This window comes from Nycticebus coucang, chromosome 17 (assembly GCF_027406575.1).
Source record: "Nycticebus coucang isolate mNycCou1 chromosome 17, mNycCou1.pri, whole genome shotgun sequence".
In the NCBI taxonomy this organism is placed as follows: domain Eukaryota; kingdom Metazoa; phylum Chordata; class Mammalia; order Primates; family Lorisidae; genus Nycticebus; species Nycticebus coucang.
In genome coordinates, this window is record NC_069796.1 from 16402815 (window position 1) to 16429343 (window position 26529).

Here is a 26529-nt window from a genome sequence, read left to right on the forward strand (position 1 = left end):
TCCTACAGTCACATAGGCGTAAGTTATACTGTGTTCAATGACTAATGTCTGAGTGTTACCATGGAACCGTCTACGTTTCCAACATCAGCATTGCTTTCCTGACTAGAAATTCTTTCCCCATACCTGCTTCACCAATGGCTGATCTAAAGATATTGTTCTGGAGACTTAAGCATATCTCCTACATACCTGAGAAAAAAATAGATTATTCAAAATACAGCAAGAATTTTGTCCACTAATTTGATGTTTCTCTTGAACTCATGTGTGGAAGACAGAAATGGCATATTCTCCAACACCAGCAGCAAAGAAAAGCATTGTACGAGAAAGGTCTTTATTGCATTCCACATACAAAGACCCTCAGGAATTTTCTCCTGGAATGCAATTTGTGGTTCTCCCAAATCCCATCCCTCTCATAACGTAGCATCAAGGGGTTGGATGCCCTGAAGAATGACTTGCTTTGGGACTTTGACTATTTTTCTTCCATCCTAGTGCATGATGAGGACTGGTTGCTGGAAATATTAAGAATAATTCAAAATGTCACACAAATTTGAAAAGGCAAAAACATTTACTTCAACATGACCAATATTATCACTTTGATTTCTTCTCTAAGGTTTTATATATTTCTCCTGAAATAAAGCCCAGGCATTACTTGTAATATTTGTGAAATAATGAATATACACATAAAAGTGATGTTCTCATTTCAAGGTATTAAATAATTGTTCAAAAGAGCTATTTTATTATTAGCAAATCAATTTATCTAACACGTTAATGTTTAATATCTCTACCTCTCATCTATTTGCTTCAACAACTAAATAAATTGGCATTGGCTTGTAACATCATCTGATGGCCAAGTGAATTCTAAAACTCAGTAAATTTCTTAACACTGTCTCCTCTTTCACGTTGCTGTCCCTTCCTTTGCTATCCCCCAACCCTGTGAAGTTTAAGACTCACAGCTAGAGGGAGCTCATCCCCAGAGTGCATCTTTTCTTGTTTTCCTTCTTATTTTCTTCTCTGGCTCTTTGGCTAGTCTCTAACTAGGCATATATTATCTTGAGGCCCCATTAATTTTACTAAATTCCTCTTTTCTCCAAAAATAGGACAAGACTCTTTGAATTAGGTGTGACATTTCTCAAAATATTAAGTATCACTAATTTATTCCCTAGACTTTGGTGTTGAGTACACCCACAACTTAAATCCAGAAAGCATGCCTAGTTCATCAGGGAGATTTTTTTATTTTTTATCTTATTGTATCTTCTATCTCATTATTAAAAACTTAATTTGTGTCAGTGATTTTTATACATCTGTGTCAGCAATTTGTATAAAACAGATAATCAACAGAATTGTTGAGTAATTGAGCCATATAGTGTCATGTAATTGGCTCTTTACATTAACACAGTGCCTCTGTATCTTTTAAGGACTGATAAAAAGATTGTGAGTGCATACGATTCTGTAATTACTTTATTAGGGGAAAATTTTTTACCTCTAATTATTTGGAACAAAATTTATATTTCTTTTTAACTTTTCAATATATTTCACATTTTAGGTCTTACCTTATCTCAAATTATTGATCCAACATACTCTATTTTGGCAAAGTAAAAATGTGTAGTCTGAAAAGATAAAAAAAAATTATGATCAACTTCTGATTTTTCTGTCATGATTTAAGTCAGTATGTTTTATGTAAATCAGAGAAACCCATTTTGACTTCTTAATACCAAGAAGCTCTCTTCTGTAACATGGGTGTAATATTAACATTCTCTCCAAATATTGAGAATTAACTAAGATAATGCATTTAAACTATTTTATAGTGGGTATGCAATAAATAAAAACTCTATTATGATGCATCAAGAAAAGTCTATGTCAGCCATTTAGAGCAGAGGTTGGTGAACTTTCTCTGTGATGAGCCAGATAATAAATATTTTAGAATTTGGAGGCCATATTGTCCCTGTTGCAGCTACTTGACTCTGATATTTAGTATAAAAGTCCCCACAGACAATATATAATAAATGACTATGACTGTGTTCCCATAAAACTTTATTAGCAAAGAACAGATGGTGAATGTGATTCAGCCTGTGTGTTGTGGTTGGAAGACCCCTAGAATATTGCCTCAAATTTTACATTTTGCTATTGTCTATTTTCTGTATCCCAACTCCACTCAACCTTTTTTCACATTAACTGATTCATATTTTCTTTTCAAATGCTATTAAAATGTGTTATATAAAAATGTATTAATAATAATGAACTAAATGCCTATTAACTACTATTGTAAAATGATATGAAATATTACAGGTATGGGCTGAATCTCCCTAAGTTGTATTCTTTCCCAATTCCATTCTATTCCCTTCTCCTTGAGTTAAATGCTATCCACATTTTACGTGATCATTTCTTCAGCTAGCTTTGTTTGTTAATATAGAGATATATATAGTAATATATAAATATCTATGTCTGTATGTTACTATATATCTCTACATGTTATATAATATAGAGATAATATATATCTCTTTATGTTACTATATATCTCTATAAATAAATAGCAATTATATTAAATATATAGTAATATATAGATATGTATATAGTAATATATACATATATAGTAATATATAAATATATGTGTATATATATATATTTTTTTTTACTAAAAATCTAGAGATCTATTTTCTGACTATTTTCTATGGCCTGAGGGTTTGTGTCTTCCCTTCTTATGAGTTCTTATGTTAAAAATATTAGTCTCTAATTCCCAATGTGATAGTATTGAGAGAGGGAAAGTTTAGGAGGTAATTAAGTCTAAGTCAGCCCTCATGACTGATATTAGTGCCCTTATACAAAGACACGAGAAGTTTACTTTCTCTCTCTCTCTTCTCTTTGCCATATGAGGATACAATGAAAGTTGGCAGTCTGCGTCCCAGAAGAGGGAACTTACAGGAACCTTATTATCCTGTTACCTTGGTCTTGGACCTCCAGCCTTCAGAACCGTGAGAAATAGATTTCTTTTGTTCAAGTCAACAGGATGGTGGCATTCATGATCACAGCCAGAACTAAGACAGTGTTATGAAATGTATGCATATATGTGTCCTCTGTATTTTTACTTTTACTTAATATTGAGTGTTTAAGATATATCTATATGGATATATGTAGAATGAATGTATTAATTTTCATTTCTGTATAATACACAAAAATGTGAATATATCACAATATATTTATCCTGCTCATAGAGATTTATGTTATTTATATTTTTATTTTTGCTTTTATAAACACTTTTGCTATATATATTCTTATATATATATGTCCTTGTATATGTAAAGATTTATCCAGAGCACACACATAGAAATAAATTGCTAAATCATTTTCTATTTTTCAATATTTTCCTAAATATGCCTCAAATTGGCTACAGGAATTTGCACTCTAGTGGTAATAGATGAGAATTTTAACTCATTTACATGCATTTTCTACTGTCAGGCTTTTACTCTTTTTCACAATTTATTTGGCACAAAACAGTATTTTATTATGATTCTAATATGCATTTCTTTGGTAAATGGTGATAATTTTTCATATGTTGAATCATTTTTTTTTTTTTAGGTAAGGTTTTTATTCTATGAATTGGCCATATGACTCATTAAATTTTCCATTAAGTTATTCATGCTCTTATAGATTTAAAAAAGTAACTTATATATTATGGATTCTAATTCACTGACACTTACTCAATTTAAAAATAATCTTCTTCCAGTGAGTTAGGGGACTTTTTCACTTTGTTTCAGTGTCTTTTGATGCACAGAATTAAAATTTAATCTATTATCAAATTTATCTATCTTTCCTGCATATTTGAGTCATCTTAAGAAATACTTCCCTATATTAATTCCATAAAGACATTTCCTTTTAAGGGTTTGAAAGATTTTCCCCCACATGTTCAGGCTTATTATTTATTTGGAATTGACTTTAGTTTTTCATTGTATGTCTAAGGATCTAATTTAATTTTTCTTTTTCTTTTTTTTATTGTTGGGGATTCATTGAGGGTACAATAAGCCAGGTTACACTGATTGCAATTGTTAGATAAAGTCCCTCTTGCAATCATGTCTTGCCCCAATAAAGTGTGACACACGCCAAGGCCCCACCCCCCTCCCTCTGTCCCTCTTTCTGCTTCCCCCCCCATAACCTTAATTGTCATTAATTGTCCTCATATGAAAATTGAGTACATAGGATTCATGCTTCTCCATTCTTGTGATGCTTTACTAAGAATAATGTCTTCCACTTCCATCCAGGTTAATATGAAGGATGTAAAGTCTCCATTTTTTTTAATAGCTGAATAGTATTCCATGGTATAAATATACCACAGCTTGTTATCCATTCCTGGGTTGGTGGGCATATAGGCTGTTTCCCCATTTTGGCGATTGTAAATTGAGCTGCAATAAACAGTCTAGTACAAGTGTCCTTATGATAAAAGGATTTTTTTCCTTCTGGGTAGATGCCCAGTAACAGGATTGCAGGATCAAATGGGAGGTCTAGCTTGAGTGCTTTGAGGTTTCTCCAACTTCCTTCCAGAAAGGTTGTACTAGCTTGCAGTCCCACCAGCAGTGTAAAAGTGTTCCCTTCTCTCCACATCCACGCCAGCATCTGCAGTTTTGAGATTTTGTGATGTGGGCCATTCTCACTGGGGTTAGATGATATCTCAGGGTTGTTTTGATTTGCATTTCTCTAATATATAGAGATGATGAACATTTTTTCATGTATTTGTTAGCCATTTGTCTGTCATCTTTAGAGAAAGTTCTATTCATGTCTCTTGCCCATTGATCTATGGGATTGTTGGCTTTTTTCATGTGGATTAATTTGAGTTCTCTATAGATCCTAGATATCAAGCTTTTGTCTGATTGAAAATATGCAAATATCCTTTCCCATTGTGTAGGTTGTCTCTTTGCTTTGGTTATTGTCTCCTTAGCTGTACAGAAGCTTTTCAGTTTAATGAAGTCCCATTTGTTTATTTTTGCTGTTGTTGCAATTGCCATGGCAGTCTTCTTCATGAAGTCTTCCCTCAGGCCAATATCTTCCAGTGCTTTTCCTATGCTTTCTTGGAGGATTTTTATTGTTTCATGCCTTAAGTTTAAGTCCTTTATCCATCTTGAATCAATTTTTGTGAGTGGGGAAATGTGTGGGTCCAGTTTCAGTCTTTTACATGTAGACATCCAGTTCTCCCAACACCATTTATTGAATAGGGAGTCTTTCCCCCAAGGTATGTTCTTGTTTGGTTTATTGAAGATTAGGTGGTTGTAAGATGTTAGTTTCATTTCTTGGTTTTCAATTCGATCCCAAGTGTCTATGTCTCTGTTTTTCTGCCAGTACCATGCTGTCTTGAGCACTATGGCTTTGTAGTACAGACTAAAATCTGGTATGCTGATGCCCCCAGCTTTATTTTTGTTACAAAGAACTGCCTTAGCTATACGGGGTTTTTTCCGGTTCCATACAAAACGCAGAATCATTTTTTCCAAATCTTGAAAGTACGATGTTGGTATTTTGATAGGAATGGCATTGAATAGGTAGATTGCTTTGGGAAGTATAGACATTTTAACAATGTTGATTCTTCCTGTCCATGAGCATGGTGTGTTCTTCCATTTGTTAATATCCTCTGCTATTTCCTTTCTGAGGATTTCATAGTTTTCTTTATAGAGGTCCTTCACCTCCTTTTCTTTATAGAGGTCCTACCTCGTTAGGTATATTCCTAGGTATTTCATTTTCTTTGAAACTATGGTGAAGGGACTTGTGTCCTTAATTAGCTTCTCATCTTGACTGTTATTGGTGTATACAAAGGCTACTGACTTGTAGACATTGATTTTATATCCTGAAACATTACTGTATTTTTTGATGACTTCTAGGAGTCTTGTGGTTGAGTCTTTGGGGTTCTCTAAGTATAAGATCATGTCGTCATCAAAGAGGGAGAGTTTGACCTCCTCTGCTCCCATTTGGATTCCCTTTATTTCCTTGTCTTGCCTAATTGTATTGGCTAGAACTTCCAGCACTACGTTGAATAGTAAAGGTGACAGAGGACAACCTTGTCTGGTTCCAGTTCTAAGAGGAAAAGCTTTCAGTTTTACTCCATTCAGTAAAATATTGGCTGTGGGTTTGTCATAGATAGCTTCAATCAGTTTTAGAAATGTGCCACCTATGCCTATACTCTTCAGTGTTCTAATTAGAAAAGGATGCTGGATTTTATCAAATGCTTTTTCTGCATCTATTGAGAGGATCATGTGATCTTTATTTTTGCCTCTGTTAATATGGTGGATAACGGTTATGGACTTGCGTATGTTAAACCAGCCTTGCATCCCTGGGATGAAGCCTACTTGATCATGATGAATGACTTTTTTGATGATAAGCTGTAATCTATTGGCTAGGATTTAGTTGAGAATTTTTGCATCTATATTCATGAGTGAGATTGGTCTGAAATTCTCCTTTTTGTTTGGGTCTTTTCCTGGTTTTGGTATCAGGTTGATGTTTGCTTCATAGAATGTGTTGGGGAAGATTCCTTCTTCCTCAATTTTTTGGAATAATTTCTGCAGTACAGGAACCTTCCTTGAAGGTTTGATTGAATTCTGGAGTGAAGCCATCTGGACCAGGGCATTTTTTGGTTGGAAGATTTTTTATTGTTTCATTGATCTCAGTGCTTGAAATTGGTCTGTTCAGGAGGTCTATTTCTTCCTGGCTAAGTCTAGGGAGAGGGTGTGATTCCAAATATTTATCCGTTTCCTTCATATTGTCAAATTTCTGGGCATAGAGTTTCTGGTAGTATTCAGAGATGATCTCTTGTATCTCTGTGGGATCAGTTGTTATTTCCCCTTCATCATTTCTGATTGAGGTTACTAGAGATTTTACTTTTCTGTTCCTCGTTAGTCTGGCCAATGGTTTATCTATTTTATTTATTTTTTCAAAAAAACCAACTCCTTATTTCATTAATTTTCTGAGTGATTCTTTTGTTTTCAATTTCATTGATCTCTGATTTGATTTTGGAGATTTCTTTTCTTCTACTGAGTTTAGGCTCAGATTGTTCTTCTTTTTCCAATTCCATAAGATCTCTTGTGAGATTGTTGATGTACTCTCTTTCTGTTTTTCGAATGTAGGCATCTAAAGCGATGAATTTTCCTCTCAAAACTGCTTTTGCAGTATCCCACAGGTTTTGGTAGCTTGTGTCTTCATTGTTGTTATGCTCAAGGAAGTTAATGATTTCCTGTTTTATTTCTTCCTGCACCTATCTGTTATTCAACAGAAGATTGTTTAATTTCCATGCCTTTGTGTGGGGTCGAGCGTTTTTGTTAGAGTTGAGTTCCACCTTTAGTGCCTTTTGGTCTGAGAAGATACAAGGTAAAATTTCAATTCTTTTGATTCTGTTGATATTTGTTTTGTGTCCCAGGATATGATCAATTTTGGAGAATGTTCCATGGGGTGATGAGAAGAATGTATATTCTTTATCTTTGGGATGGAGTGTTCTATATGCATCTATCAAGCACAGTTGTTCTAGGGTCTCATTTAAATCTCTTATATCTTTGTTTAATTTCTGTTTAGAAGATCTGTCCAGCTCTGTAAGAGGAGTGTTAAAGTTCCCTGTTATGATGGTATTATCAGATATCTTATTGCTCAGACTGAGTAAGGTCTGCTTCAAGAATCTGGGAGCATTTAAATTGGGTGCATAAATATTTAGAATTGAAATGTCTTCTTGTTGTAGTTTTCCCTTGACCAATATAAAGTGACTGTCTTTGTCTTTTTTGACTTTAGTTGCTTTAAATCCACATGTATCTGAAAATAAGATTGCAACTCCTCTTTTCTTCTGAATTCCATTTGCCTGAAAAATTGTCTTCCAACCCTTGACTCAGAGCTTTAATTTGTCTTTTGAGGCCAGGTGTGTTTCTTGCAGACAGAAATGGATGGCTTGTGTTTTTTAATTCAGTCAGCCAATCTATGTCTCTTCAGTGGAGAATTCAAGCCATTAACATTTATTGAGATAATTGATAAGTGTGGTAATATTCTATTTGTCTTATTTGGTGAGAGTCCATTGCTTAGTTTTATCTTTTGCATCAGTGTGGAGGCTAGGTTCTGTCCTTTAATTTCTGAGTTCTTACTTTGCTGCTGATCCATTGTGGTGGTCAGTGTGCAGAACAGGTTGAAGTATTTCCTGTAGAGCTGGTCTTGTTGTGGCGAATTTCCTCAATGTTTGTATATCCGTAAATGATTTGATTTCTCCATCAAGTTTTAAGCTTAGCTTAGAAGGGTACAGAATTCTGGGCTGGAAATTGTTCTGTTTAAGTAGATTAAAGGTAGATGACCATTGTCTTCTTGCTTGGAACGTTTCATCAGAGAAGTCTGTGGTCACTCTGATGGATTTGCCCCTGTCGGTCAACTGGCGCTTACTCCTCGCAGCTTGCAGAATCTTTTCTTTTGTCTTGACTTTGGACAGGTTCATCACGATGTGTCTTGGAGAAGCTTGGTTAGAGTTGAGGCGACCTGGGGTCCAAAATCCCTCTGAAAGCAGTGTGTCAGAATCTATGGTGATATTTGGGAAAGTTTCTTTTATAATATTCTCTAGTATGGCTTCCATTCCTCTGGGGCATTCTTCTTCCCCTTCTGGAATTCCTATAACTCGTATGTTGGAACGCTTCATAAAGTCCCATAATTCTGACAGTGAACGTTCTGCTTTCTCTCTCTTCTTTTCTGCCTCTTTCACTCTCTGAGTTATCTCAAGAACTTTGTCTTCTACCTCTGAAATTCTTTCTTCTGCATGGTCTAACCTGTTGCTGATACTTTCCATTGCATCTTTAAGTTCCCTAATTGACTGTTTCAGTTCCTTCAGCTCTGCTATATCCTTTTTATGTTCTTCATATCGTTCATCTCTTATTTGATTCTGTTTTTGGATTTCCTTTTGGTTATTTTCCACTTTATTAGCAGTTTCCTTCATTGTTTTCATCATTTCTTTCATTGTTTTCATCATGTGTATTCTAAATTCCCTTTCTGTCATTCCTAACATTTCTTTATAGGTGGAATCCTCTGCAGTAGCTACCTCATGGTCCCTTGGCGGGGTTGTTCTGGACTGGTTCTTCATGTTGCCTGGAGTTTTCTGCTGATTCTTCCTCATGAGTGATTTCTTTTATCTGTTACTTTGCCCTAATTTTCCTTTCACTTCCTCTGGCTCTTTAAGTTCTCGTGCCTGTGGACTAAGGGTTACAGGACCAGAAGGGTGAGAAGGTTGAAGAGCAAAAAAGGGATGAAAGAAAGGAGGACCGAGTGATAAGAAAAAAAAAAAGTAGAGAAAGGAGAGGCGGTGGTTAAAAGGAATATTGACAAAAAGAAGAGAGGCACAGAAAGAGTGAGACAGAGCATTATAGGTGTACAGTAGGGTACTTTGACACAACCTTAAAAAAACCCCACCTTCTGGGGGTGCCCAGTTGGGTGGTTCCCTTGAGGTTAGCAGCTCTTTGCTAACCTGATCAGACACAGTACCCCACCTTCACCAAGTAGAGAGGAAAGACCAAAGTGGTATAAATCAAACCAAAACAAGCAAACAGAAAACTTTATGGGATAAAATTGGGTGAAAAACCAAATAATAGCAGTAGAAACACTAGCAAAAATGAAGTTCTTGTTATTGAAAAAGGCAGCAATGGGAAATTATAATTAAACTAGAAAAATTGAGAAAGAAAAAGGATCTGTATGGAAAAGGTTGAAATTGAAAAACAAAACAACATCAACAACGTCAAAATAAACAAAAGAAAAACAACCAAACCAAAAAAAAAAACACACAACCAAAAACAAAGCAGTATGTATATGTTATTGAATATTGTCTGGGTAACATGTGGTCTTCTGACATATGAGATGTTAATCACAGTTCTGGTATGACTGGAGGCTGCTGATTTCTCAAACCCAGCAGGTAGACACCCTAAATCTCTCTTCAGCCCCCTTAAAAGGCACTTTGAACTTGTAAACTTGCTGAGCAGAAGCTTTCCCGGGAAAGCGCTGTGGCTGGAATCACTGCTGAAGTGGCTATCCACTTACCCAGTGTGCCAAAACCAGTCTCACTCTTCCCCTGAGGATTAGGGCTGCAAGGTGGCTCAGACCCCATCCTTAGGCTTCTCGGTCACTGGGTTACCAGCTCCCACCCGATTCTAGCTCTGCGACCCTGAGGGCGGAGCTTGCCGGGGCAGATCGCTGTGGCAATCCCTGTGACCTACAGCCAAACACTATTAGCTCCGTCTGGCTCAGCAGCTCAGACTGGGGCCCTAGACAACGGCCAAAGTTCTCCTCACTCCCGCTCAGGCTCTCCCCAAGGCAGTTCAACTGAGTTTCAAGTCCAAAGATACCAAAACAGTTCACAGGTAAGGCCTTTCCAGTTTGCAGTCTTGCTGCTACTGAACTTACAGTTGCGGGCAGGTTTAGACGGATTGAACACACGCGACCACTTGCCGTTTTTCCACTGTTTTAGTCCTCCTCTTGGGGTCCAGAAGTCTCTCGCTGACTCCCTGTATCCTCACAGGGGTGTTGATAGGCAGATCCCACCAGCCAGAGATGCCTGGAGTCCTATCTCCCCAGACTCACAGTGCCCAGATGCAAGGAAGCTGTTACTCAGCTGCCATCTTGCTCTGCCTCTAATTTAATTTTTCAATAGGAATAGTTTTTTAGTATGGTTTATTAAATAGTAACTTGCTCTCCCCATGACATTCAATGTAAATGTATTGATATAATATAGTGTAGTGTAATATATATGATATAATATAATATATTTATCTACGTGGATTTTATATTCTGTCTCATTGGTCAATTTTGCTATCTCTAGCTCAATACCATGCTTCTTAATTATTTTAGTTTCATACTAGCCTGATGTCGGTAGGGCAAATTGCCTGCTTTGCATGTTTTCCATTTTATCAGTTATTGACCTTCCTATATAAATTCAACTAATATGTTCTGTGAAAAAGATCTCTTGATTCATTTACTTTTATATAAACTTTTTTTCTGTAGGTTTCTTGAAAAAAAAAAAATGTATATATACCTGTTGGGGATTTTGACTAGAACTGTGTTGAACTTTAGATTTAGTTGGGGAATATTGATAACTTTATGCTAGTAAATCTTTTTATGCATGAATATGTATGTATTGCCAATGTTTAAATTTATTTAAAACATGGTCATTTTTCTATTAATGTTATTCAAATCACTTACGGCTAGTCTAATACCTTAATTTTACATTACTATAGAAAATGGCATATTTTATTCAATATGATTTTACCTTCTGTATTGCTGCTATGTTGCAATGCAAATGATTGCTGCATATTATTTTTTATATCTACCAATCTTGCCAATTGATCTGTCATTTGTAATAATTTCTCTGTACTGTATGTTTTCTATTCAGATAATTTGATCAAATATAGACAATGACAGTTTTGTGTTTTCTTTCCATTCTTTATACCCTATATTATGGAGTTGACATAATAATTGTGAGCTATATGCTTTTTGTTTTCTAAGTGAAGAGAATTAACCTTCCCTTTAATCATTTCCTTATAACAGCTGAATACAGCTACACAAAGATTGATGCTGGGAATCAATCAGGAATGTGCCATGTCTTTGGAAGGCTTTATGGCATTAATATTGGAAAGTATAGACAGAGCTCTGATTATTATTTTAATTGGCAGACCCTTTGAAGAAAGAAAATTCTCTTTTTGCTTGGATTATTAGAAATTGATAGAATATATAACTTAGGGTGGTAATAGCCCATTATTATCACTGACCTCAACTCACCTGTAAAACAAGTGAACAGGGAAGAGTGCAGAGCCAGGAGGAAAGGGAGAGATGGGTTCCTGATAAACCCTTGTCAATTGTGCAAGTCAACAAGTTCTATTTTCTGTTTAAGTAAGTCAGTTGAAGTTTGATTATTATCACTCATGCTAGAAGGATCTGACTAATCATTCCCCATCCTGATTCTGCTTTCTAAGCAATGACTGATTCTTACTTATTGTCTCTCCAAGTTTCACTGGGCCTCCTTTTTGCTTAGCTACTGGGCTGCCTCCCCAGTTAGGCTCCTCACGTAGTATAACCTAAAATCACCAGCATCAACTGCCCTGTTCTGTTCTAATACGACAACGCCCAACCACAATGGCCCCAGGGCATGTTGAACACTTAGTATTACAATATCATCACCAAGGTTTGCTACACATCAGTCTTCCAAAAGAACAAAAAGTCTTATTCAAAGTGGCCCATCATCAAACACGAACTTTCATTTGCTCGTTCTTCACAAATGCAATTGTCAATCTTTTAATTTCTCCTACCTAACCCATTTCCTTGAGGTTGGGTATATTATCTTTATATCCAAGCACCTTGTGCAGAGCTGGGCACCTATGAGATGGGCAATGTTGGCTGAATAGAAATTACATTTCTACCTTCATAGCTTTCATTGCAAAGAATTGGGCCTTTCCCAAACCTGGTGGAGAATACACCAGTAACTTTCTTCAACTTTCAAGGGAATATTTTGTCCTTCCATGCCTCTATGTTCCTTTCCTCAGTGAGTAGGATAATTGAGGGTGCAAATTCTGGCTGAAACTTGGAATAATTTATTTGTGAACATGTTGTAAACATAAAGCAAGAATGGAACATGACTAAAAGGAAACTAGGTTTTCTCTCAGTTACTACTTGGAAGATTTTTTTTTTCCTCCTGCAGCTTTCAGAGAAATGGTAAATTGCCTACCTTCCCGTTTCTCTCCTTTACTTTATGTACAAGAAAGCCTGGATAATCAAGGCAGAGTGAAAAACAATACTGAAACACACACACTTTCCACAAGCAAAATAGGTTTGACTAGCAAGTCACAAATTGAATCAAAATACAACTTTAGTGTGTTCACCTTTCACTTGTCCTTAAAGATTCATTTGGTAACTAAATGGCAGATATAGATGGACTGCTTCTGGTAGGATTTCTGCTACACATGATACCAAGAGCTTCCTTCTACTGACTTCACATCGCTGTACTGTTCTGGGTGACACTGAACAGGTAACTGAGTGAGAAAGAAAAACCAGTGACTGCACCAACAGCACACGGTCCTGGGTGCCTCTGGACTCCCATCTTTTTAGGTGTAACATTAAGTGAGCTACATCTTCTGGTATCATATCTTAGACGGGTATTTCATAATTATTGCTGCTATGAGGGTGTGACAATTTTATCCTTTCTGTGCATTTTTTGAGGGGTCATTGATTTAAATGTTTTTGCTGAGTGTCTAAAGATAAACTATTAAACTCTAAGTTCTGAAAGAAGAGAACTACTTTCTTTTTATGGCTGGGTCATGTTATGTGGCACATACTGGGTACTCAATAGATGTTTATTGAAAGAATGAATAAATTAATGAATTGAAAGCTGGATTGATGAATTGAGTTGGCCAATAATATTTTGATAATATTTACAAATATTTAAGATTTAGCATGCTTGAATATAGGTGGAAAGTATAACTTAATCTTTTTATTTTTACATAAATATTTAAAGACTGCCATAAGAAGGGAGTCTAAGTATTTTTGGGAATCTGCTTTAGAGGAAGAGCCTGATATTCAGAGGATTATTTGACTGTCTTAAATTCCAGCAAGACCAGACCTTAAACTGCACCTCAGACCCTTTGCCTTTTTCAGAAATCCTGTACTAAGGTTTTTAAACTCCACGGGAGAATATTAAAAGAAGTGAATGAGGTGGGGAAGAAAAGACTTAATCTTATATTCTATTTTCAACTTTTACCTTAGAGTATTCTAGAACCTGAGTATCAGAGTACATGAACTAGGATATTATAGCATTTACAAAGGCTAGCTATTTATATATTTTTAATTGTTTAGGTATATTTTGTTTGTTATTGCTATTAGAGAAAAACTCTCCCACAGAGCAAGCAGCTTGTCTCACATTACTTGAAAGTACAATTAACATTGTTATAAGTTTTTTCCTCATTGAGCAATACTGTCTTTTTCCCCTTTCTATTTTTAACAATAGAATAGAAATTTTTCTTTAGAATATGTTCTCATTTCCCCCCAAGATTTAAAAAGAGGGACAGAAAAAAAAGAAAAAAATGCAAAAGGAAATATTACATTTCGGCCCAGGGAATATTTTTACAATGGTTGCATAAAATACTTGAGATAGATTTTTATGATGGAAAATCTAATGCATTTTTACTCCCCAGTACTATATGTCTATTCATTCATTTCCTCGGAACTAATTATTAGGATTAAGCGCCAATAGAAGGTTACTTGGGAAAAAGCGGGTGTGTGTGTGTAAAAAAAGGATTCACTAATTTCTCCATCATCATAGATTAAAAACATATAATAATGAATATAAAAGACCATCTGTGGACATCAGAGAAAAAGCCTACTCAAGTCAAAGGGGTCATAAGGCAACAGTGAAAGCTGTTGGTAAAACAAGAGCTGCGTCCTTAAAGCACAGTGCTTAGAATGAAGGCCATGCTGCTCTGCACATCTCTGCTGCTCTGCAGAGTCGTGTGTTTGGGATGGATGATAATGGTTCTCACTAAATAAATGTAACTTAGGAAAAACAGTGAATATTTCATTTTATTCAGAGCAGATCCCCTGCAAAGAAAATGAAGGCTGTTAAAAATGCCTCCTGCAACTTTTGGAGGTGGGAATGAGGACTAATGCATCAATTGGATGCCTCGTCTTCCACTTCTTTAATACTACATAGTATTGAACAATTAACTTCATCAAACCATTCTGAGCTATCTCTGGGTAATAAATGGCACTTACAGGAATCAACTTCATTTCTGAAAGTGTATTACTTTTACTACCGCTAACATGGTTCCAGAGCAGAAGTTGCTGGTGAAATAATTAATGTATGTCTAGCTGAATGGAAACAAAAATATATATCAGGGAATTTTTTTTTCCTTCTTGTGTAAGATAGCATTTTAAAAGTACTCATAGTGCAGGCGGCACCTGTGGCTCAAGGCGTAGGGCGCCAGTTCCATATGCCAGAGGTGGCGAGTTCAAACCCAGCCCTGGCCAAAAAAAAAAAAAAAAGTACTCGTAGTGGGTAAACCTAAACTTGGAGATTTTATTTAAAAATACAGAAGCTTTATACTACTTATCCATCAGGATAAGTCAGGACTTTAAACATGAGTTTGAATTTTAGATTGAGCAAAATTTTAAATGTAAAACTTCAAATATCTTATAAAATTTCTATACTCAGGAGGCTGAGGCAGGAGGATTACTCAAGCCCAAGAGTCTGAGGTTGCTGTGAGCTATGACACCACTGCACCCTACAGCAGCCTGATAGAGTGAGACTCCGTAACAACAACAACAACAAAATTTTCTGAAGGTATTATTTTTGAATAGAATAGAAGAATTAGACTATCTTCTTGAAATATTTTATAGTGTTGCATGTTAAGCACAAATATATTTAAATATTAACATTATAATTCTTATGAGCGTCATGTAGTCACTTATCAAAAATGACTGATAAGTTATTATATATAAGCTAATTGATTCAGAAAGGCTTTCTTTTCACAAAATGCTTTTAGTCCTGAATGATAGAGAAAATTTAAAAAATACATGCATGAAATTCACATCAATTAAAAAAAACACTATAGTTGTTCAGAGGATGGAGAAATTATTCACATTTTGGGACCAGAGACCTATACAAAGAGGACAGATTTAAAAACAAATAATTGTACTTTTAGTGACACTATTTCAAACAGGGTTTATTTAGAATTCTTCTTCTACATTATGTCATGAATAGAATAGCCCATTTATTTTTCTATCTGCCATCATTCACCAGGAAATCATCACTGAAGAGTCATGGGGTTTATGTATTTTTATAATTCAAACTGGATGTAATTAGGCTTTAAGAAGATTCAAATATTATTCGTCTTGTATTTCAGCAACAAAAAAATACATGCTTGTATTCAGACAACTTGGCTTAGGGTGTCTTGTTTTTCTCAACCAATATTCCTAACTGATTGAACGAACCCATCATGATCATGATTACTATTGACAAATGACGGCTTTACTGTTGCCTGAGCCAGCAGCAGGTTCATTCTGTAGCCCTCTGTGAACTCATATGAGTTTAAAGTACTTTCTCCCTTCCCATCTTCCTCCCTTTTCTTTTAAAATAAATCATTATGCAAATTTTCTGTAGTTTATATAGCAGAAGGTCCAACATCAAATTTCATTAAGGATGTCAAATGCTATTTGAATTCAGAGATATTGCCAATGCAATCTCCAGCTCAATGCAAAGTATTTCCAAGTGTGACTATCTAATCCATTTGCGGGAGGGTATAATCAGATAAAACGTTTGTAGTCAGTAGATAATTTCTTTGTCCACAGATAATTTACCAGAGCAGAGATCCACCACTTATACATCTCTACTGGTAGAGTTTTATTATAACACCTAATTATCTAGTTGTTCTATATATTTGGATCATTATGGGACAAACATTTGAGGTCAGACAAAATATAGTATATAAGCAAGGATGTCGTAAGCAAATTACTAAGTTATATGTGGCCATATCCTGATTTAAAATTCGTATTATTTGGGCTCAATGATGCCAATAGAGTAAGACTTGGAAATGATAATTTATATGATCAGTAAATGCGATATTACACAGGCCCTCATAAAAACAAACCTGAAATATATGAAGTAATGGGAATATTACACTGGTGTGTCCATAGTTTCTTCGTAAAAACAATGTAAGTTTCATTTCCCCAGGTCACTCAATATTAAGAAATCTGCAATAGGTCTCTGTTGTTCTCTTTTATGCTAATCATCCCATTATGTGTTGAAAAGCAACTCCAACTGTCATGATCTGTTTTTGTTTCCTTTTATGCACTGATGGAAGTTTCTCTCAGAGAAAATTTACTCGTTAAATTGCCCATGACTTTAGCATATCTTTTCCCACAAATTTTTCTTCTTGGATGCTAGTTTAATTTCTTTCCTTTAATTTATTAGCCTTTGACTAAGATGTTTGATTAAAATTTACTTGCCCACACTTTTTCAGGTTACCAGTGTCACACCTATTTCTCTTTGTTCTAGAAACCCTTCAACACGTTGGGAGGGAAATCTGTACTTATGATTTCATTTGCGTTTGTCCTTCTGATTTAAATTCCAACGTAATCTCTTCTACTGTTATCATATTTTCCCGAGGCACCATGTTGCACAGAAATATGGAGATGGTGGATTATCATAAGTGATGCCTGACAGACTGATTTAATGAAGAGTTTAGCATCACCCCCTTGTTTTTAAGAATTCCCATATGTATGGCATTTGGCTGAACCACTTTTGGCCACGGAAGCTGTTTTGAATGTGATGATTATTTGGGATTGACTTCTCTTCTTAATAATTCATTGTGTAATCACAGTCTCTTACATATGTACTTCCCTTCCTCCTGGGTGGTGAGGGTCAGAGGGCCCAGATTCTCACAGGGTGAGAGTGCTCTCTTTATAAGATTCCCATCACTGACTGGAATAATAAATGAAGCTCACATAGAGGATATGTAATGTCTAATTAATAGGAAATGGAAGCTGAAGATGTAATGTTTTAGTTTAGTTACTAGTTCCTAGGTCCAAGGGTGGTTATAGGAAAGAAAGAGCAATTGTATTTCTGTCCAGATGGTTATTGTTAGTGTCTGATTATTGCCTGAAACTCTTTGTTCATGTTTCAGCTGAGAATAGTTGCTCCCAATAGACCAAGAGTTCCTTTCAGGCCCTGAAATTTCAATTGACTTTCCAGCTAAAGCCCCAATGGGAGCTGCCCAAGACTATCCAAGGGCAGGGTTTAGACACTTGTGAGTTACAGCCTGTCAGTGTCAGGCTTCACATTTGTTGTTCTTAGTTCCCAAGTGGCAGGTATGGCCTCTCTCCTGCTGACCACACTGTCTTGTGGACAAAAGACAAATGGTTCCAGGTTCTCTGTCAGTCTAGCAAAGGCATTTTAAAAACTCAATTCTTTTCTGCCCATTGTGAGTGTCACAGAACTTCTATGTATTGGCAAAGTTTGTAGATTCACTGTCTACAGGTCTTCAATGATGAGTTAAAAAAATACCCTGGAAATTACTGATTTTTGCCCAGCATGTTCTTCCTCGCCTGAAACACGCTACCCCTTACCAGTTTAGGACTTAGCCATACCTCCAACTCAAAACACTTTCGTTTAGCCGAAAAACAATTCTCATAGTTCAAAATGTATGATGACAGGGTTGTACAAAATTATATTTTTCACTTCCAAGAAGGAAATAAAGATCTAATCTAACACCCCTTAAGCTGAACACTGTCCTAAGTTCTGAATGTCATGATATTCAAGGTAAAACTTAAGGCTCCTGAGTTAGGACTATCCACTCAGGAAGATTCTACTTTGAAAACACCAAGTCATCTCAGAGCTTCTGTGTTGATAATTAAATCTGAGGAAAGTAATCAAATTCAAATGAACTGTGTTCTTCTGTCCCTGTTAAATTTTGATCTTCCTCCTGCATACCCCTCAGATGGCACACTGAGGTTAGATGGGAATTTTCCCCAGTCTGCTTCCACAGAGACACCCTTGCTGGCAATATGGCCATAGTACACTAATTTCTGGTTGTTAAAGCTTTGATGAGATGTCCTACTGGATTACAGTGGGCCCTAACAAATGGCTTTATTTCTGACACTCAAAATAAGTGAAAAAAAAATCGTATACTACACTTCTTGCCTAGAAAAATCATACTACACTTTTTTCTCAACACAATGCCTATATCTATCTATTATACAGAGCAAACAATTGTCATTGGTTTCTGTCTTGTCTCCTCATTCTCACCCATGTAGGCTGTTATGATAGGAGCCTACAGTAGTTTACTAAAGCTGACATTACAAAGTACCACTGATTGGGTCACTTAACAAAAATTTATTTCCCATAGTTCTTGAAGGTAAAAGTCCAATATCAGAGTGTCGGCAAGATTGATTTCTTTTAAGGCCTGTCTTCACCTACCTGTATCTTCCGGGGGCCTTCCCTCTGTGTGTGGGTTTGTGTCCTAATTTCTTCTTTTTAGAAAGATACCAGTCAAAATGTATTAGGGCCCACTCCAGTGCCTTTGCTTTAAGTTAATTACCTCTTTAAAGCCCCCATTTCCAAATACAATGATATGCTGGGGTACTGGGGGTTAGGATTTCAACATAGAAAATTGGAGGAAAGGCAATTCAGCCCATAACAGAGCCCCAGAGGCAGAAACATGTCTTTTAAATGGTTATACATTCTTCTCCATAGGGCTGGAGATAGCTACCATAATTTATTCATTGATTATAAACAAACACAGGAAGGAAGGAAGAACAAAAATATAGCATTTTTTTAGGTTGCTATATTTAATATTTACATTCTAGAGAGCAGAAAATGGAGCATTCAGACATTCTTTCAATTTCATTGGTCATATGTACCAAATCATGGCTTTATGTTTTCAAGGAACTCTTTTATTGTTTTAGGTAGTAATTTATTTTATTTTTATTTCAAAATATTAAATAAAGGGATATTAAATAAGCATTTTTATTATTACATATGGATATCTTGCATAATACTTAAGTCAGGGCTTTTGATGTGACCTTCACCAAAACAGTGTAGATTATACCAGATAGGTTAGTTTATATCCCACACCCACCTTCTGACCTTCCCCCCCTTCTTGATTTCTGATGTCTTTTATATCACTTTGTGCCTGTGTTCACTCATCTGTTAGCTCCCAGTTATCCAGGAGAACATATGGTATTTAGCTTTCCATTCCTGAGATACATCCTTAGGATAATAGTCTCCAGTTGCATCTAGAGAGCAGAAAATGGAGCTGATGACATTAATTCATTCCTTCTTATGGCTGAGTAGTATTCTGTGGTGCGTGTGTGTGTATATGTGTGTGCATGTTGATTCCATACCTTTGCAATTGTGAATTGTGCTGCAATAAACATTTGAGTGCAGGTACCTTTTTGATAAAATGATTTTATTTTCCTTAGGTGGATACCCATTGGTGGCATTACTGTGTCAAATGGTAGGTCTGCCTTTAATTAATTGATTTTTATTTAGATTAATGTGAGGGTTCAAACAATTAAATTTACATTTGTTAGGAAGACGTCTATGAAAAACAGAGGGAGATTCCTTAAAGAAATAAATGCATTTCTTCCTAACAAAGAGAATCTCCCTCTGTTTTTCATAGAGGTTATACAAAGAGGTTCACAGTCCTACCAACATTGTATAAGAATTTCTTTCTTTCTTTATTCACACTAGCATCTATAATTTTTTTTTACTATTTAACAATGGCCATTCTGATGGGGTAAGGTGGTATCTCATGGCAGTTTTAATTTGCATTTCCCCGATGATTATTGATGTTAAGCATTTTTTCATATGCTTTGGCTATTTGTCTTCTTTTAAAAAACTTCTATTCATGTGCTTTGCATACTTTTTGATGAGTTGTTTCATCTTTTTATCTGATTTGTTTGAGTTCTTTGTAGATTCTGGATATCAGTCCTTTGTTTGATGTATAGCTTGTAAATATTTTCTTCCATTCTGTAGATTGTCTATTGCTGATTATTTCTTTTGCTGTGTAGAAATTTTTTAATTTAATAAGGCCCCATTTATTCATTTTTGTTTTTGTTGCATTTGCTGTTAGGGTCTTAGTCATTATTTCTTTGTATAAGCCAATGTCTAAAAGATTTTTTTCCTAAATTTTCTTCTAGAATGTTTATGGTGTCTTACAGAAGAATGAAACAGGATCCCTATGTACATATACAAAAGTCAATTCAAGATAGATCAAGGAGAACTTTGAAATCCACTTGTCATATCTGAGAATTTAGAAGTACAGAAATTATATAGCTCACAGGATGTCACACTGAGGTAAACCTACTTCACTGTGTTAAGCTTTCATAGTGAGCAGCTGAGCATGAATTTTCTGTTAGGATTCTGAATACATGCTCTTTTTTGATTATTTGAACTTCATTTAAGTAGGAGATAGATTTTTTCAAAACACTGATTTCTTAAGATAAAAGGGAATTAGTGTTTTGGATAACTTATAGGATTTCAATTCACTCTTTACCCGTCTTTTTCATTTAAATTTCTGTACTTGTGACACAGTTAAGCACTGCCACAAAGTGCAGTTGTCCAGCTGATGCAGACAAAAAGCCTGTATGGATTCTTTGTGCACATTGCTATATTTTGAGCTTATGCATGTAATCCATTTATTGTTCAGCTTTGGATATTATTTTAGTTTTGTTTAAAATGGCACAAAATATCAAATAATAGTTAATAAATATTGGGTTAATTGCAAAAATAATTTATTGAATATAGCCTACTTACCCAAATTAAAATGACAAGAAATTAGTAAAGTCAAGGTATTATATAAGGCATGTAATTTTCCTAAAAGCTAAGTATGTCCACCTACATGACCAAGGAGAAGGAAACACATACACACTCTAAAGTGGCCTAGATAATTAAGAAGATTGTGAAATATTGGAAGAACCATTGAGTCTTTCCAATGCAAAATACCTTCCATTAATTAATTAAGATCCAATGACAATATAGAATGTTGTAGCTTTATTTATTGCTCTCCTGGAGGAGTTAAATAAACAGCGGCTCTTATGTTTGAATGTGGTCTTTCAGACAGTGCATTTGTCTGACCAACTCTAATCTTTGTATCTACCTAAGATGTGTCCAGGTCAAAGGGAAGTGAAAAAATTCCAACTAATTGGTGGTAATTGCTTGAGATTTGAAAAGTTTTTTAGCATTCAACATAATTAGATCTCATTTTTAAAATATAAAAAAAGATGAAGAATTATTAATATATAAAAAGAGAGATTCTGTTATTTGTTCATAATTGTTTATGAACGTAATTGTTCATGCTTCACAGCCAGTTGATTCACTGGTGTTGTGAACTACTGATGTGGCATTTCAGGTTTTTGCTAGGTAACCCTTCTCACCTTCTGGTATTCTTACCTAAAGTCACTGCAATGTTCGGAATGTTGTTGTTTTTCCCAGTAAACATCCATAAATTAATATATTGAAATCCTAATCCCCAATGTGGTACTATTTGAATATGGGGCCTTTGCAAGGTGAGTAGCTCATGGGGACTGTCTTAGTCCCTTTTCTGTTGCTTACTATGAGATATTTGAAACTGGGTGATTTGTTTTAAAATGAATTGATATCTTACAGTTATGGAAGCTGAGAAGGCCACGGTGAGGGGGCTGGATTTGATGAGAGCCTTCTAACCAGTGGAGAATTTCTGTGGAGTACTGAGGCAGTGCTCAGCGTCACATGGCAGAAAGGGCTAACCTTCCACCTCCGCTCTCCCTTCCTCTTCTTATAAGCCACCAGCCCCACTCCAATGATGACCCATTAACCCATTAACACATCGATAAATTAACCCAACCCTGCATTAATCAATTTATGAGGGCAAAGCCATCATGACCTAATCACCTTTTAAAGACTCACTTTTCAAAACTGCCAAGGGGGATTAAATTTTAGTTTTGGAGGGGACAAATACTCAAAACATAGTAGGGCATAGCCCACACAAATTTTATAGGTTTTAGTGCCCTACTGGAAGAGGCCTTTGAGAGACCTCTGGCTTGTTCTAACCACGTGAGGACAACAAGAAAAAGCAGAAAGTTAGTCCTAACCAAACACAAATATACCTTAATCTTGGAATTTCTAGCCACCAGAACTGTGAAAAATTAGTGTCTGCTGCTTGTAAGCCACACGGTTTATGACATTTTGTTACAGTAGCCTGAACAGATCAAGGTAGTCACCACCCCAACCTCTATAAAATTGGTTGAAGTAAAGGAATTAGCTACTGAGGAAGAACACTGGGCATATTTTTCTTTTTGAAAATCTTCAGTACTTTCTGAGATCTTCACCTTAATTCATGAAAGAATTCAAAGTTATACATTATTCTAATTAGCATAGATAATTAGACTCTGATATCTTCTTGCTTTGTCCCTGTATCTTCTTGAATAGTGTTTAAATGAACAGCAATGCAACTTAGTATAATAAAAATATAATAGTGGTGCTTTTATGAGTATATGCTGTGAGGTGTTGATGTGAGATGTTAAGAAAGTGAGTTGAAAGACAATAAATCAGATAGTTATTGAAGAGCCTTGATTTTCGGGGATTGGAATAATTCCTGCCTCATTTGTTAATACATTTTTCATCCATTAACTTATTCATTTATTCTTTCATTATTTATTAGTGTACCCATCTACTCATTAAAAATACATTTAGACTCTGTTTATTATTGCCAGACTAGGTGCTGGGGAAATAATGATGAATGAGATAAGCATTCCTTCATTGAGCTTCCATTCTAATGGAAGAAATAAACGAAAGATGCTGTATTGTTTGAAAAGCTTTGTAAAAATTGAGCAATAATGAGACGGGAAATATATGTAGAATATGTCTTTAGATAGAGTAGCAGGGAAGACCTCTCTAGCTAGAAGACATTTGAGGTGTGTTGCGGATAAACCAGTCATACAAAGTGCAACCAGAAGAATGTTCCAAGCAGAGGGAATCGCTGGTGGGAACAAATAACCCTGCTGCTAGAATCTATGAACCGAGAAGGAGGTGAAAGAGAAGAAATGTTTCTGGCTTTTTTTCTGTGGGATTTTATTGTCTGGCATCAGCAGAAATGGGAAATGGTTGTCAGAAAAGGTGGGGCTTGAGATAATTTTTTTTTTTTGATACTTATTAGTAAGCATAAGATGGATGGGAATTGAAAAGGCCAGGCAGGTGACTCTTTGCTAAATCCACATGAAAAACCAAATCAGGGCAGAAATCACTGGAGACATAATCAAGCTTCAGAAGCTAGGTGGACACTCTAGCTGAGCAGCTACAGGTTGGAGCAAAAGAAAAGAGAATATCCTAATTGTTTTAAATAGAACTAAAATAGTTGGGATTTTATATTCTAGCCAATGGATGATGTTTCAATGGGTGTCCAGGATAAAAGCAGAGAAGAGAGCCAAACAGGTAGGTTTATGTCCAAAATGTCCTTTTCTTTCCAGTTTCATATGTATCTTTTGAATACCAGCTCCTAAGAGCCTGGACAAAGGCCTAAAGAAAAAAATTTCCTTTACTAGGAAGAGCAAAACACAAGCTAATAGACCTTCTTCCTCAAGAACAGAGCTCCTCATGGTTGCTGAAACAAGGGTAAGATTTGTGAATACGAATAAGGAATCTTTTCCAAAGTTATAACTGCTATTAACGCTGACATTGAAGATCTCAAAGGGAACAGTCTGAACTTGATTTTTTGGATGTATCATCTAAGAGCCTGGATGCAAGCTAAATATAGATGTTGTCTGCAGTATAGCCACATTCAATCATTCTGTGATGATTCTAAAAGACAGTCAAGAAAAAAAAATCATCCAATAAGTGATATCATGAACATTAAAACAAATTATACACTTTGTGTGAAGAGAGAAGTGGACTGTGATGATTAATTTTATTCGTCAATTTGATTGCACTAGGGGATGCCCAGATGGCAGGTTGAATTATCATTTTTATTTTTTCTGGTGTGCTTGTGAATGCATTTCTGTAAGAAATTTGAATTTGAATTGGTAGACTGAGTAAAAGGACTGACCTCACCAGTGTGGATGGGTATCACCAAATTTATTGAGGCTAGAATAGAAAGGTGGAAGTAAAGGTAAATTTGTTCTTTGCTTGAGCTGGAACATCCATCTTCCCCTGCCCATGGGTTTTGATACTGCTAGTTCTTAGGTCTTCAGTGTAGGACTGGGAGTTGCACCATTGGCTTCCCTGGTCCTCAAGCTTTTGGGCTTGGACTGGAAATACCCTCTAGGTTCTCAGGTACTTCAACTTATAAAGAGCAGATTGTAGGACTCCTAAGCCTCCATAATTATGTTAAGTCAATCCTTCCTAATATACAGGATGGACATAAAGTTTGTGTGTGATTTACTATGCTAAAAATTTTTAAATTGCACACAAACTTTATTTCCATTCTGTATCTCTTTCTGATTATCTGTTTATATCCTATGGTTTTATTTCTCTGAAGATCCCTAATACAAGGCTCTAGGTAAGAATAGATACTTGGGCACTTGGGCAGTGGTCAAAAGCCTTTGCTTTTTGCTCAGTGCTCTAGAAGACAAAAGACAAAAGTATTAGAGATAAGTAGATGTGGCATATGGATGAACATTTTTGAAGTGGGCATATGTGAAGATGTTTTATCTAACACATTATTGGCCACATGAATGTATCCACAATGGCATATGCTTTAAACTACTGGGTCAATTGACATTAGGTAGTTTTGCCATTGAAGACCCTAGAATCTACATTAGGAGTACAGGAATAGATTGGTTATGGAGGCATAGACTAAGGTCTTACAGTGTTTCTCCCACATATAAAGGTTAATCTAGCTTTGGAGTGTTAATAATAAATAAAAACATTGACCTTCCAATATAGAATTACTCCTCAAGGAGACCAACTGGCCACTTGGCAGAACTGATCATGTTTAGAGGCTTCCATTTTAGAAGGGCCAACATTTCAATATCACAGAGAGAAATACCTATTTCATGTATAAGTTTACTTTATTTGCCTGTATAATCTCAGTCATTTTAATTGTCTATGAGTTTATATAATGCCTAATCCACACAGGCATGGAAACCCACACAGTATGGCATCTGATTAGGAAACCTACTTCACATTGAAGGAGACTGGGAGTGGGCCATTATCATGGGAGTAAAGGGGGTGAAACAGGAAAGGCCCCATTATCATCATTCTTGATGATCATCATTTACCATCATTCTTTTTTTTAAATTTCTGATTAATATGAGAGTACAAATTATTAGGTTACATTGTTTCCATTTATTAGGTAAAGTCCAAGTTGTAGTTGATCCCTTCACCCAGGAGGTGTGGAATATACCCTTGCATTGTGTCCATTAGAAGAGACCATACCAAAGTACTCAACACTTATATGAAACCAGTAGATGAACAACTACATGTCCCCCACAAGAGAAAAACACAATTACCATCATTCTTAATGAAGATTTTTTTTCTTTCTTTCTCTACAACTGTGACATCTAGTTTGATGGGGATCCTGGTCTCCAATAGGGACATTCATTCTCTAGTCAAAGGACAGAACAAAGGTCTCAATTAACTACAAGCTAACAGCTTCTACTGGTATACCTACATGGTGGCAAAATATAGCAAGGATAGGTAAAAATACCATTTCCCTGGGGGCGATAGAAGTTACCTGGCAGCTGATTTGGGTTTGAGTGCTCCCTGCTAGCCTCGTTAAAACCTCCTTAGGCCTCAGATGACTGTGTCCAATCTTCCTTCCCTTCCTCCTGTGCTCAGGTTCAGTATGATCTCATGGGTTGGTGGTTCTCCGAGACTACCAGGCCCTCCCTCCCTCTTTTCTGTCACATATACAATCCTTGCACTTATACTTCCTTCCGAGGACTTGCTTCTTTGAGCGCCTGAACTAATGCAACTGAACATAGGATTTGCTGTCACTATATTCAAAGGAATGGGAAAATCACACTAAAACTCCACTATCCCTATAAAGATAGGACCCTTTCCTCTTGCTGCTGCTATCTAGAGTCCTCAGTTGGGCA

At 35.9% G+C, this 26529-nt stretch overlaps 1 long non-coding RNA gene across 1 annotated transcript; it reads left to right on the forward strand.

Moving 5' to 3' along the window:
• Positions 1-15178: 15178 nt before the first annotated feature.
• Positions 15179-20881, forward strand: LOC128569292 (uncharacterized). The gene is made up of 3 exons (XR_008375304.1): positions 15179-15298; positions 19936-19970; positions 20656-20881. It is a non-coding gene; the product is annotated as an uncharacterized LOC128569292 (long non-coding RNA).
• Positions 20882-26529: the final 5648 nt, after the last annotated feature.